This window comes from Takifugu flavidus, chromosome 1, assembly GCF_003711565.1.
Source record: "Takifugu flavidus isolate HTHZ2018 chromosome 1, ASM371156v2, whole genome shotgun sequence".
Taxonomy (NCBI): Eukaryota; Metazoa; Chordata; class Actinopteri; order Tetraodontiformes; family Tetraodontidae; genus Takifugu; species Takifugu flavidus.
The window spans coordinates 2,501-15,006 of NC_079520.1; the positions used below are offsets into that span (position 1 = coordinate 2,501).

Sequence of the window (12,506 nt, forward strand, 5' to 3'; positions counted from 1 at the left end):
CCCTAACCCGACCCCCAACCCCTAACCCGACCCCTAACCCTAACCTTAACCCTAACCCTCTAACCCTAACCCTAACCCTCTAACCCTAACCCTAACCCTAACCCAACCCTAACCCTAACCCTAACCCACACACACACACACACACACGCGCACACCCACCCCCCACACCTATCCTACCTCTTATACCCTGTCCTCCTCTCCTTTCTGATATGGATCATGTTAGTCAGTGGGAGGTGGAATGGGGACTAACATGCGTCGGCCAGTGCCATGCCTGGGACTCTCGTGAGATCTATGCTGACGATGGTCGGGGTAGTGAGAGTCCTTGAGTGTATACGTCATTCACCTAACCCTAACCCAACCCTAACCCTAACCCTAACCCTAACCTAACCCTAACCCTAACCCCTAACCCTAACCCCTAACCCTAACCCTCTCTAACCCTAACCCTAACCTAATTTTTGGAGCCAATGGCTACCCCCCACCCATCCTAATCCTAAACCTAACCACAGGATTTATTGTAACTCACCCTAACCCCAACCCATAACCCTAACCCCAACCCCTAACCCCAACCCTAACCCCTAACCCCTAACCCTACCCCTAACCCTAACCCCAACCCCTAACCCCAACCCCTAACCCTAACATCAACCCCCAACCCTAACCCCAACCCCTAACCCTAACCTCAACCTCTAACCCTAACTATCTCTGATTAATTATCCCTCCCCCTATCTGATTCTGATTTCTAAATTGCCCATGGTCCTGTTCTCATTCCTAGCCTCATTGTTCCAACCCAAACCGATGTCCCCATACCCAAAACCCAATCTCGTGCCCGCTAAGCCTTGTACCCATCAATCAAACCCACCTCAAACTAAGCCAAATTTAACTCAGCCCGCATACGGGAGAGCCCAAATGAGGTAGGGTAAGAAAAATGGGACAAGTGCAGTGCCACATGGCCTAACGAGGTAAGGAGAGGTTGAAGTATCGGGAGGCAAAAGAGAGGAAAGGGAGAAATGAGGTTAAGGAAAGGGGGAGAACCAAGGAAAAGATGGCATGAAGAAGGAGAGGGGAGGAAGGGAAGGATGAATGAAGAGAAAGGGTTAAGTTCAAAAGAGGGAAAAAGGAAATTAAAAGGAAAATAAAAAGGAATAAAACAGGGGAGATGTTACAGGGAAACACAAATTCAATTAGAAACAGGGAAACAACAAATACAAAAGATAAATACAAGGGAAGGGAAGGGACATTTAAATTGAAAATAAAAAACATGAAAAGCAAAAAGCGAGGGGAGTATAAAAGGGGAAACGGAAATTAGAGACCTCAGAAGGTCCAAAGATTCGGAGGGAGCAACATCACCAAATTTAAATGATTAGGAAACGGGAGAAGGGGCAAAAAGCACGGGACCATTTTTATGTTGACGGCCAAGGGGCCACCATATTTAAAGATCAGCCCGCCTGATGAAGGCCAAAACTGGCCGAACGTCGTACGAGGCTGATCTCAGCTAAGGCCAAGAAGGCCTAATTTTGGAAACCCCACCCTTAGGGTGGTGGATTTTAACTTTGGGGATGGGAGTCTCTGCCTGGGACCCCCCCTTGGATGGCCAGTGCTCTGCTTTCCAGGGGCTTCGCCCCAGGGAAAGCCTAACCCTAACACCTAACCCTAACACCTAACCCCTAACCCTAACCCTAACCTAACCCCTAACCCCTAACCCTAACCCTAACCCTAACCCCTAACCTCTAACCCTAACCCTAACCCTAACCCTCTAACCCTAACCCTAACCCTAACCCTACCCCTACCCCTAACCCTAACCCTACCCCAACCCCAACCCACCCTAACCCTAACCCTAACCCTAACCCCTAACCCCCCCTAACCCTAACCCTAACCCTAACCCTCTACCCTAACCCTAACCCTAACCCTCTAAACCCAACTCTAACCCTCTAACCCTACCCCTAACCCTAACCCTAACCCTAACCCCTAACCCCTAACCCTAACCCCTACCCCTACCCCTAACCCCAACCCCAACCCCTAACCCCAACCCCAACCCCAACCCCACCCCCTAACCCCAACCCCAACCCCTAACCCCAACCCCAACCCCTACCTCAACCCCTAACCCCAACCCCAACCCCAACCCTAACCCTAACCCCCACCCTCTCCCTAACCCTAACCCTAACCCTAACCCCCTACTCTGAGGACGGGGAGACAAACTTATCACACACAAAAAAGAGAAAAACCCAATTTGGGACAGGAGTACATAAATTAATTTTAAAATTTAAACAAACAACTAATTGGATTTAACACAAAAGGATTACAAGAATTTAAATTAAAAAACAAAAGGAAAACACATAATTTGGACTATTGGAGATTTCCTAATACTTGGAAAATTGGAGCAAGAAATCTTCGAAAAACTTCCTCCACACTCCGCCCCCTGACCGGAGTTTACAAAAGCCCCATTCAGGCGGGAGCTCAGTACCTACCTTGAAAATTTGAAGCAGACACATCAGGAAATCGAACGGAGATACATCATAGATAGCAATAGCAAAACGAGCTAAGCCTGAAGAAGGTTCTTTTCGGACCGAAACGTTGCAACAAATAGCTCGTTTTCGATTAAAAAATTCGGAAAAAACTTACCAACTTCTACATGGCGGAGTACAGAAACGATGACGGGTGGATTCTGGTGTCTCGAGGGCGCAAGCGGAATCAACATCGCCGCCGCCCCGAGCCTCCCAATCCCAGCCGTCATGACTGGCTCCGCCATGATGGCAGGAACCGTGCTCCGGAGGCGGAACACCGCAACGGACGTGACGGGGGACCGTACCGGAGCCGGGAACGTCGCAGCTACGCCTCGGTTACGAGGATGAGTAGCAGACGGGATGATCATGCCCCGCAACAACGCTTCCAGAAGCGAGGCTTCCAGCCGCAATTTTTTGAACCGCGGGGACGTTACTCGGCCCCGCACAATTATCATAAAAATCGCAACGCGCGTTCATATAACAGGGGGAACGCTGCAATGCGACAAAACACAAATAATCGGACAACCATTAACAAAAATAAGCCTAAATCTGATGACCCAGATTTTGGTCTTAAAATTCGAACCATGTTTAAAATAATTAAAATTACCCATCATCTTAAAATCACTTTGGCTAAACAGTCCCCTCCCACCATCAGAAAAATGTCTATAAACCTGGCAAACACAATAAAACCTGCAAATCCTAATCAGAGAACAAGTCTTTTATAGAGGGGAATGCCAGGAACTGGGAGGCAACCACCATGATGATCCTCCGGGATCATTATATATATGAACTGGAGTTGGAGCTGGGGGCGCTCGCCCAGTTGTCACTCCAGGGATGGGAGGGACCTTTCCAGATTGCCTCCATTTGGGCAAAACGGAACCTGGGCAAACGGCTCCATGGGGAGACTCTGGAGCAGGCACAGGCACACATCATTGCCAGAATGGGAGGTGAGGGGACAATCGGTCCTGCGCCGCCGTCACCCTCTCTCTCCTCCCCTCCTCCTCCTGCTGCAGATCCACCTGCTTTACAGAGGGCCAATGACACTGAAACAACACCAGTGGACAAACATACAGTTACAGTTGAGGTGCATCAACCACCAAAACAATTGGAATTGGTTCCCACATCACCTGCTCCACCCAGATCCGTTCAAAAGGTGTCAGTTGGCACAGAAACGGAGGAATCAGGAGGATGGTCACCTATAAGAGAGGAAAATCTCTTAGACATCCCAGCCCAAGATAACCCACCACAACCACAGAGAACCCCCCGTTCAGCCCACCTACCTACTACGATAACCTCCTCCCCTAAGCTAAACCCCTGCTGCGTAGTGGAGACGGACTCCATCTTGGATGCTCCGATAGAAACGGACCTGCTCATTGACCTGAGCGCAGTGGTAATTATGGACAGGGAACAATACCTATGGGAAGGCAGGAGACAATTAGAAGATGTGAATTATTACAAAGAATTGGACAAACCTATCTATCTGGAAACAACTAATTGGTGGAGCAGATCATCAACAAATTATTAGAGAAAAAATTTATAAACAAGAAACAACATAAATACCTGATGGGGAATCCACAGCCCAGGGCCAGACTTTTTTATTTACTCCCTAAAATCCATAAGGATCCGGCCAAGTGGAGCAGGCCGCACATCATTCCTCCGGGCCGCCCTATTGTGAGTGATTGTGATAGTGAAACTTACCACACGGCGGAGTACATTGATTACTTTTTAAATCCCCTCTCATGCAAACACCCCTCATACATTCAGGATACTTACGACTTCATCCAAAAAGTCTCCAAATTGCACGTTCCCTCCAATTCATTTTTATTCACCCTGGACATTGACAGCCTGTATACAAATATTGACATAAATGAAGGCATCCAGGCGGTGAAAAATATTTTCTCTAAATTCCCAAATAAAAACGACCGGAAAAGGAGCTTCTCCAACTCCTTGATATTAATTTGAGACGAAATGATTTTCAATTTGATAACAAATTTTATTTACAAATTAAGGGAACGGCAATGGGCAAAAAATTTGCACCAGCCTACGCCAACATTTTTATGGCTGAGTGGGAGACATCGGCGTTGGCGGCTTGTGGAAAAAAGCCCTTACATTATTTTAGGTACCTGGATGACATTTGGGGTGTTTGGCATCACACACAGGAGGAATTTGGGGAATTCCTCAATTCACTCAACCGGCACAATCCATCCATCAAACTTAAGTCCACCATAAACAGTGTGTCGGTGGACTTCCTGGACACAACCACATTTAAAGGGGAGAAATTTAACGCCACGAATAACCTTGATATAAAGGTGTTCTTTAAGGAAACTGACTCGCATGCGCTGCTGCATCGGAGCAGTTTCCACCCTAAGCATATTTTTAAAGGCCTGCTAAAATCTCAACTATTGAGATTCCACAGGATATGTACGCACCAGGGAGATTTCATGGAGGCCACCAGGACACTGTTCCGGGCTCTCTCCACCAGAGGATACTCGAGGTCCTTCAGGAGACAGGCTCTCAGAGAGTTCCTCGAGACAAAGCCGGTCCACGTGTCCTCTGTAGTTCCCCTGGTGACGACATATTCCTTTCCGGCCACCCTACTAATGAAAAACATCAAAAACAATTTTTCAAAAATCCTGAGCAACCACTCCACCTTCTCGGACTGCAGAATCATCGCGGCATATAGAAAAAACAAAAACTTACAGGACCTGTTGGTCAAGGCCAAAATAAGGCCTCTTCCGACGGCAGCGTCCCGAAGCCGCGGTGAATTCTACAAACACAGAGTGTGGATACGGAGCCAGGTACACAAAGATGTTTTTAAGGGGGAAACCCATGGAAGTCCCCACACAAGAAATTGTGTTTACCTGATCACTTGCAGGGTGTGTGGCATTCAGTATGTTGGGGAGACCAGAAACACCCTCCTCCTGCGGTTTACCCAACATAGATATAACATACTTAGAAAAAAGGAAACCCACACCCCGCTGGTGAATCATTTTCTAAACCACGGATTGCCGTCGCTTCAAGCAACGGTCATTGAGCATGACCCCATGTGGTCCACTGTCCAGCGGATCCGGGCTGAACGGCGCTGGATCCTTAAATTGGGCACACAAGTTCCGGGGGGCCTGAACCTAAAATGAGCCGATCCTGGCCTGACATAAGTGATGGCCCGTGCACGGAACTCTGACGCCGCTTCGCGGCGCCAGAGTTCCTAACCTTAAAAACCTAACCCTAACCCTAACCCTACCCCCTAACCCTAACCCTAACCCTCTAACCCTAACCCTAACCCTAAACCCTAACCCTAACCCTAACCTAACCCTAACCCTTCCACCCTCGTCTCCCACCAATGAGAAAAGAGAATGCTTTTACTGTCATGAGTCGGGTCATTTAATCGCTGTTTGTCCTGTGCTGCAAAGAAAAAATCAGTCTCCTAAACGCCAGCCTAAGAGTGTTGGATTTGTGCGGACTGCCAGCGCTGATGAGTTAAATCATGATGTTGACCCCGTGTATGATCCGTTTATCTTGAAGGGAAAAGTCTCTTTAACTGCTAGCGGTGGATATGGGAAGTCCATCTCTATTCTTCGGGACACTGGGGCCGCAATTAGCTGTATTCTCGAGTCTGCCCTTCCGTTTTCTGACCGAACATATTGTGGCTCCGATGTTTTACTTACAGGGATCGAGTTGGGGATAACACAAGTTCCCTTGCACGAGATTTATCTGGACACCGATTTAGTGAGCGGCCCTGTGAAGGTTGCTGTTCGGGCACAGCTTCCTGTGAAAGGGGTTGAATTCTTATTGGGGAACGATTTGGCTGGCGGAAAAGTGATTCCGATACCTGAAGTGCTCTCTACTCCGTTACAAAATACTAACGAGGACCCTGAGTTTAAAAATGTGTTCCCCGCGTGCGTTGTGACAAGAGCTCAGGCTCGTAAGTTTAGGGATGTGATTGATTTGTCCGACAGTTGTTTGATTTCCGACGATCCATTCCAGTCCCCCTCCAGCCCGCGGTCACAGGCAGCAGACGCTCCGTTGCTGTCCACACTTGATGGTGCTGAAAACGCGCACCTCGACCTGTCGCTGCCCGTTGACAAAGCGTTGATTAGAAGGGAGCAAGAAAGCGACCCTTCTCTCGCTAAATGCCGCCTTGCTGCTACTAAAAATATGGCAACTGAGATTAAGTTGACTGACTATTTTTGGGGGAATGGTTTATCAAAGCGGAAATGGATTCCACCCGTTTTTGCAGATTTGGGCTGGAATACTGTAAATCAATTAGTTGTTCCCGCTAAATACCGCTTACATGTTCTTTCATTGGGGCACGATCATGACTTTGCTGGACACATGGGCATTACTAAAACTTATCACCGGATATTAAAGTATTTCTTTTGGCCTGGCTTGAAGTCAGATGTGGTCAAATACTGCAGGTCGTGTCATAAGTGCCAAATAGCGGGAAAGCCCAACCAAAAGATTCCACCTGCACCGCTTAAACCGATTCCGGTATTTGGAGAACCATTCGAGCGCATAATATTGGATTGTGTAGGCCCGCTGCCTAAAACGAAAGCCGGACATCGTTATATGTTAACTTTAATGTGTGCAGCATCACGATATCCGGAGGCAGTTCCTTTAAGGTCTCTTAAGGGAAAGCCTATAGTAAAAGCGCTACTTTCTTTCTTTTGCACGTTTGGCTTGCCAAAAGTGGTCCAAACGGACCAGGGGTCTAATTTTTTGTCAAGGTTGTTTCGCCAAGTGTTGAAAGTGCTCAAGGTTAAACATGAGGTGTCGAGTGCTTATCATCCTGAGTCTCAGGGAGCTTTGGAAAGAGCGCATCAGTGTCTGAAGTCTCTCCTTCGTATTTACTGTCTCGATTCTGAGAAAGACTGGGATGATGGCCTCCCTCTACTTTTGTTTGCTATTAGAGAGACAGTTCAAGAGTCTCTAGGTTTTAGCCCGGCTGACCTAGTTTTTGGACACACTGTACGTGGTCTATTGAGATTGCTTCGTGAACAATGTGAGGCTGATATAGCCGATAGGAATATTCATGTTTTGGATTATGTGAGTTCTTTTCGAGAGCGTTTACATAAGGCCTGTGAGATCGCTAGAGTAAACCTAGCCACCGCTCAAGACAAAATGAAAACTCGCTTTGACCGGCATTGCAAGGCACGTTCGTTCAGTGCTGGTGACAAAGTTTTAGTGCTTTTGCCAGTATTGGGATCTGCGTTACAGGCAAAGTTTTCGGGTCCCTACGAAGTTTTGCCTAAACTGAGCGAGACTAACTACGTTATTAGGACACCTGACAGAAAACGAAAAACCCGGTTGTGCCACATTAACATGCTTAAGGCCTATGTGCCTCGAGAGGTTGCCTCTGCAGATGTCACCCCTGTGGCCGTCACCAGTGTTGTGACAGCGCCACCTGTCTATTCTCCGGAGGAGGATGACCTAAACCTGCGTGATGTCCCAGTCTCCTCTGCTAGGCTTCCAAATTCAGAAATGCTTCGGGAACTGAGAAATAATTTGTCGCACTTAAGGGAGGAACAATCTAATGATATATGTGCCTTGATTAATGAGTTTCCAGGTTTGTTTTCCGACGTTCCGACATTAACCAATGTACTTCGCCACGACATTGATGTAGGTGACCAGGCACCAATAAAACAGCACCCATATCGTGTCAATCCGACTAAAAGAGCAATTATGCAATCAGAGGTAGCCTATCTCCTCAATCATGGACTGGCTGAGCCCAGTGCTAGCGCGTGGAGTTCGCCGTGTCTCCTGGTTCCCAAACCAGATGGCACTTTTAGATTCTGTACAGACTACAGAAAAGTAAACGCTGTAACGAAAACCGACTCTTTCCCCTTACCTCGTATGGAGGATTGTGTTGATCGTGTTGGCTCCGCCCACTTCGTTACGAAATTAGATCTTCTCAAGGGCTATTGGCAAGTGGGATTAACGCCCAGAGCCTCCGAAATTTCTGCCTTCGTTACACCTGACAACTTTGCACAATACAAGGTTATGGCGTTTGGTCTTAAAAATGCCCCGTCAAGCTTCCAACGGCTTATGAATAAAGTTCTCGCTGGTGTCCCAAACTGCGAGTCGTACTTGGATGATGTGGTCATTTACTCATCCTCCTGGTCTGAGCATATTGATAACATTCGCTTGGTATTCACGCGCTTGAGAGATGCGTCTCTGACCCTCAACCTAGCTAAATGTGAATTTGCCAAAGCAACCGTAACCTATTTGGGGAAACAGGTTGGCCAAGGCCAAGTGCGCCCAGTGGAAGCTAAAGTATCCGCTATCGTGGACTTCCCCATTCCGTCTGGTAGACGAGAGCTTCGTAGATTCCAAGGAATGATTGGCTATTATCGTAGCTTCTGCCGCAACTTTTCCGATGTAATACTACCGCTAACGAATGTGCTTAAGAAATCTTGCTCGTTCGTTTGGTCAGTCGATTGCGACTCTGCTTTCCAGAACGCTAAAGTGCTGCTTTGTAGTGCACCCGTACTGGCGTCTCCAAATTTTGATGTGCCTTTCAAATTAGAGGTTGATGCCAGCGGCACTGGTGCAGGTGCTGTCCTTCTGCAGGAAGATACTAGTGGGACTGATCACCCCGTTTGTTATTTTTCAAAGAAGTTTTTGAAGCACCAGCTTAACTACAGCACAATTGAGAAGGAGGCTTTAGCTTTACTGTTTGCACTCCAACATTTTGAGGTGTATGTGGGTTCCACATCTAAGCCTGTCGTTGTTTTCACTGACCATAACCCTTTGCTGTTCTTATCCAGGATGAAAAATTCAAATCAGCGTCTCATGCGTTGGTCCTTATATCTGCAAGGATTCAACCTGGAGATAAGGTATAAGAAAGGAAAAGAAAACGTTCTAGCTGATGCTTTGTCACGCTAAGAGATACTGATTAGAGAACACTTGTTGATCAACATTATATGTTGATTTTTGGTGGTGGGGGTGTTACGATCCCAGTTATGTGGTTTAGTTTGCTTTTACTGTGCGCTCTGCGCACCTTTGCGTGTTTGGTTCTGTTTTGTCCCGCCCCCGTGTTTTGTGTTTCTCTGTTTCAATAGGTGCTGCGCCATGGTCTGTGATTGGCTGGTTCGTGATTGGCGTCCTTTTAAAAACCCTGGGGTGCCACCCAACGAATTCTTCTTGCTCCGTTTTCGTCCTGTTCCGTGACTCGCCACGTCAGCGCTACCAGTTCCCACTTCGTTTTGTGACCCGCAGCCTGTCGGTTGCAGTTCGCCTGCTTCTGTGGAGAAGCCACTTTCGTCTATTTTTGGAATGTTTGCCATGCAACGTGCCTTTAACCATTGATTAGACCTATATACTTTAAGTGCTCACTTATTTTTGTATTACTCCCCACCTTTTGCCATTAAATCTATATTTCACTTATTGTTCTGGCGTTATTCCTCGTGCCACCTTCACTTTTCCCTGGTTCACAATTCCATACCCTAGACTGGAACGTGACACCCAATCAGTCACTCTCCCTCCAGAATTCAAATCATAACGCCCAACCAGAACCCACGACACTTTTTCCCTCCGAAAGTCTCCACAGACCCCCCTTACTACCCTATCCCAGCCGGGGGGAGGGACTCACCCTCCCTCAACACCTTAAATACAGACACGGGAGCCATTCTCAGGCTTCTCCCCTGATGAAGCAACACAATTGCGAAACGTCGGGATTTTCCACCTCTGTGTGCTAGCTCTGCTGTCCTTTTTACGGTAATTGGACCAGCTTTTAACTTGCTTTTAACAGAAATTTTCTAGATTGTTTTACGGAAGCTTTTAACTCTTATTGGCTTTTAAACCTTTGAAATTGAAATAAAGATACTTTTAATCCAATGGTGGGGGGCTCTGCCAGCTCAGGATCAATTAAATGACTCCCCTGGAAACATTTTTAAACTCCAAGTGGCGCCACTAACTGTTTTGGAAGTTCTATTCCAGCGGACTATAAACAGAATAACGACGGCAACTAGGACTGAACCAAGATCCTAGGAACTCAAAGTAAACCAAGGACACCCACCCACGTCGAAAACGGAAAGACCGACCCTGGGAAGAAAGCTATAACAATCAGCTACAACAGGTAAGAGCCCTCCACCACATGTTTCATTCACACAGGGCAGCATCTACACACAGGGATGGACCTGAGAATGGCTCCACCTTCACATACAGGTACACACACAATACATCCCTCTCCACGACACCACAGGACAGAACACAACGCCCAACACACTCCATCCCACTCAATCACCCACCAGACCCAGACACTAGACACACTAGCAAACAATATTTCAAACTGATACAAGCAATACATCACAAAGAAATCATGGACATTGCACTTACTACTGACACACTCCCATTAGGTATGAAAAGACAAGTACATAGACTCACAGACTTCATTAAACCTTCCACTCCAACAATAGACACACGCAACAAGATCCAGGAAAACACTAATCAGTGGATGAAAAACACAATGTCTGTACTCCACCAACATTACGCAAACACAATCAGGTCCATATCTATATCACCTTTCAACACAATAGCAGCCCAAATAGCCACCGGTTGGGCCCATAAACGCTATGGCCCAAGACTCACGGCCACTTCATTACAAACATTCCATACACTTTGCCAGGACAGCCAAGAAGCAACCGCCATCACTATTTCTCCACAACCCCAAGCTACAACCAACAACTCACCAACCCATGCCTTAGCCACCATCCCGAAGTGGTTAAGAAGAAAACCTTTCACCACGACCAACTCCTTCACATCACCCTCCACACACTGTTGAAATAGCAACGTCATCCACCCACACAGTCAGTAAAGGCCCCAGGAAAACACCGGCCTTCTTTCCACTATTCATCCCGCAACCTACATCACGTCCTAAGATCCCTCCCGGCACACCGACACCACCCTCAGAATTCTCCTATAACGATTCTCCAGACCCATCCACCCTAAACCTTACGGCCAAGCGGGTCACCTGGGGGCCTCCTCCACCTAAGGAAGACCCAGTTCCTGCCATTGTACCTGTCCCCCCTACAAGTTCCTTCACTACTGAACAACCTGGCAAAATTATTTCCACCACACCCAAGTTACCCATAATAGCTACAGATACAGATGGCTCATCAGCCCCGAGCACCAGACATCCACTGACCCAAACCTAACTCTCTTCACTCCCCCCCTTCCCCCTCCCCCCCTCCAGTACTCTCCCCATCCCCAAGTGACAGTTGGCCATCTGTATTTCCTATCCCGCTCTCAACACCTCAACACTTCCACCTTTAGGCCAAATTACCATTTAGCTAGACCCAACCACAAAATCCAGGACTGGGTCTTCAAAAGCAATCAAAGTTTCCTCATCCTGGGTGACTCCAACGTTGACCACTTCCCCGAACACACCAATCCAGACATACAAATAGACAGTTACCCCGGAGCAAATGCCTACCATTTCCTCAAAGTCTGTGAAAATTCCCCCCCCAACCCGAATACCGAGATCGTAATCTTTGCCATAGGCATTAACAACAGAGACCAGGACCCAAGCAAAACCACAATCAAGCAACTAAGGAGATTATTCCGTGCTGCTAAGCGGACCTTTCCCAATGCAGCAGCCTACTTTCCCATCCTCAACTACTCATCCCAGTTAACACAGACACAACAGGACAATTTGGAACTTATCAACGAAACCATGACAACACATTACCAAACACTGCCGGAAATCCCAAACCACCTCTTCATTACAGAAAAAGACAACATCACTTGGACCCCCTATACAGCAAGACTCATATTTGCTAACTGGCGCGGACAACTTCTTCCTGAAACCCCCGTAATTTAAATTTGCACTGAGCACAGATTCCAATCTCAATCCCAACCCTAACCCAATCTCCATCTCCCACCCTAACCCCAAACCTAATCCTAACCCCAACCCTAACCTAACCCCAAACCCAGCTCCCTTCCTAACCCCAAGCCTAACCCTAACCCCTCCCACCCCTACCCTAAACCCAACCCTAACCTAACCCTAATTCC

General features: G+C 47.5%; 1 long non-coding RNA gene across 3 annotated transcripts; it reads right to left on the minus strand.

Moving 5' to 3' along the window:
• Positions 1-3,201: 3,201 nt before the first annotated feature.
• LOC130527236 (uncharacterized) lies at positions 3,202-5,222 on the minus strand. 3 transcript variants are annotated; one of them, XR_008950959.1, is made up of 8 exons: positions 5,204-5,222; positions 4,928-5,095; positions 4,622-4,747; positions 4,272-4,343; positions 4,059-4,164; positions 3,779-3,912; positions 3,626-3,694; positions 3,202-3,541 (listed from the first exon to the last, which is right to left on the minus strand). It is a non-coding gene; the product is annotated as an uncharacterized LOC130527236 (long non-coding RNA). The 3 variants fall into 3 exon arrangements; XR_008950958.1 differs by having other exon boundaries at positions 5,199-5,217; XR_008950957.1 differs by lacking the exon at positions 5,204-5,222 and having other exon boundaries at positions 4,928-5,181.
• Positions 5,223-12,506: the final 7,284 nt, after the last annotated feature.